Source organism: Penaeus vannamei, chromosome 35 (assembly GCF_042767895.1).
Source record: "Penaeus vannamei isolate JL-2024 chromosome 35, ASM4276789v1, whole genome shotgun sequence".
Classification (NCBI taxonomy): domain Eukaryota; kingdom Metazoa; phylum Arthropoda; class Malacostraca; order Decapoda; family Penaeidae; genus Penaeus; species Penaeus vannamei.
In genome coordinates this window covers 1,730,047-1,732,546 of record NC_091583.1, presented here as the reverse complement: position 1 = coordinate 1,732,546, position 2,500 = coordinate 1,730,047, and positions in this window count along the sequence as shown.

The following is a 2,500-nucleotide window of genomic DNA, read 5'->3' as shown; positions in this document are numbered from 1 at the left end:
TGCGAACAAGGTCTATGTAAGTACTTATATGGGTCTATGTAAGTACTTATATGGACCTTGCCTGCGAACAAGGTCTATGTAAGTACTGATATGGACCTTGCCTGCGAACAAGGTCTATGTAAGTACTTATATGGGTCTATGTAAGTACTTATATGGACCTTGCCTGCGAACAAGGTCTATGTAAGTACTGATATGGACCTTGCCTGCGAACAAGGTCTATGTAAGTACTTATATGGGTCTATGTAAGTACTTATATGGACCTTGCCTGCGAACAAGGTCTATGTAAGTACTTATATGGGTCTATGTAAGTACTTATATGGACCTTGCCTGCGAACAAGGTCTATGTAAGTACTTATATGGGTCTATGTAAGTACTTATATGGACCTTGCCTGCGAACAAGGTCTATGTAAGTACTTATATGGGACCTTGCCTGCGAACAAGGTCTATGTAAGTACTGATATGGACCTTGCCTGCGAACAAGGTCTATGTAAGTACTTATATGGACCTTGCCTGCGAACAAGGTCTATGTAAGTACTTATATGGACCTTGCCTGCGAACAAGGTCTATGTAAGTACTTATATGGGACCTTGCCTGCGAACAAGGTCTATGTAAGTACTTATATGGGACCTTGCCTGCGAACAAGGTCTATGTAAGTACTTATATGGGACCTTGCCTGCGAACAAGGTCTATGTAAGTACTTATATGGGACCTTGCCTGCGAACAAGGTCTATGTAAGTACTTATATGGACCTTGCCTGCGAACAAGGTCTATGTAAGTACTTATATGGGACCTTGCCTGCAAACAAGGTCGATGTAAGTACTTATATGGGTCTATGTAAGTACTTATATGGACCTTGCCTGCGAACAAGGTCTATGTAAGTACTTATATGGGACCTTGCCTGCGAACAAGGTCTATGTAAGTACTTATATAGGTCTATGTAAGTGCTGATATGGACCTTGCCTGCGAACAAGGTCTATGTAAGTACTTATATAGGTCTATGTAAGTACTTATATGGGACCTTGCCTGCGAACAAGGTCTATGTAAGTACTTATATAGGTCTATGTAAGTGCTGATATGGACCTTGCCTGCGAACAAGGTCTATGTAAGTACTTATGTGTGACCTTGCCTGCGAACAAGGTCTATGTAAGTACTGATATGGACCTTGCCTGCGAACAAGAATTCCGTGGGTAAAACAACTTTATTTGCTCAATATCATGGGTGGCGTTTAATTATATGTTTTCGAGACTATCTGATGATCTTGTTGGATAGAATATCTATTCTAAATCTAAGACTGGTTGGATGATATTGCGTTTAATCTCTTGCAGCGATTTAACCCTCTTTGCCACGTAAGGCTTTACAGCTGCAATATCAATTTGCACATTGCATCATGGACTTACAAGAAGGTAAAGGCTAAAAGAAGGACATTGGCTGATGCATTTAAATGATCTTACCTAAGCTGCAAGGTTCTCCCCCCTTTCCTTTCCTACTTTTTTTTGTCAACCTGATTTTAAAACCTTTGGGCATCTGTGACGTGTGTGTGACGTGCAGGCTTTTATTCTTCCATTCTCCATTCATATTGTGATTAGGAGGATAGTAATGGTAGTAATAATACAAATGATAGTGGTGGTGGAAACACTACTAATAATGACTACTAGTTTTACTTACGAAAGTCAGTAAAAATTGTAATAACAATGCAAGTGATAGTAGCGTGGCGTTACGTGTATATAGTGATGATGAAGGTAATGACAATAATAATATTAATCTTGGCGATGATGGTAATGATGATGTTGGTAATGGTAACGGTAACGGCAATGGTAGTAATGATGATACTACTACTGCTACTACTATTAATTATACTACTACTGCTACTGCTACCATTACTACTGCTACTACTGCTACTACTACTACTACTGCTGCTACTATTATTACCATTACTACTACTGCTACTACTACTACCGCTGCTGCTGCTACTAATATTACCACTCCTGCTACTGCTGCTGCGCCTGAGAGCATCTCTCGGGAGCATCTTCGCCTCGACAAAAAAAAAGAAGATAAAAAAAACGAGTAAAATAAACATCCAGGAGTGACCCATGACACCGAATTGCGTTTCTGAAAAACATTTCTATACTTACATACTGTCAGCAAAAGTTTCTCAGATTTTTTCTTCTTCTGATTTACTTACTAATTAAAACATGCACGTTTCCTTCCGAGTCTGTGTGCATGAGAAAGCAGAATGCGAGACCTTGAGGAAATGCCTTTCACTGCCTCCGTCCACCTTGACGTCTGACCTGTGCGTACAACCTTGCAAGTGCTCCTCTGACCTTGAATAAACCTGTCCTAACAGCGCGACTTTCTAGCAAAGCGCAATAAACACTTAACTAAGACGTGCATCTTCCCTTCGCCATGTCTTCTGCTGTCGTGATAGAAGGTTGATGCCGCAAGACGCAGCAATTTAAAGTGTGTTGACTCTTACCACCTGCTTCTTTCAGTTTTGCATTTT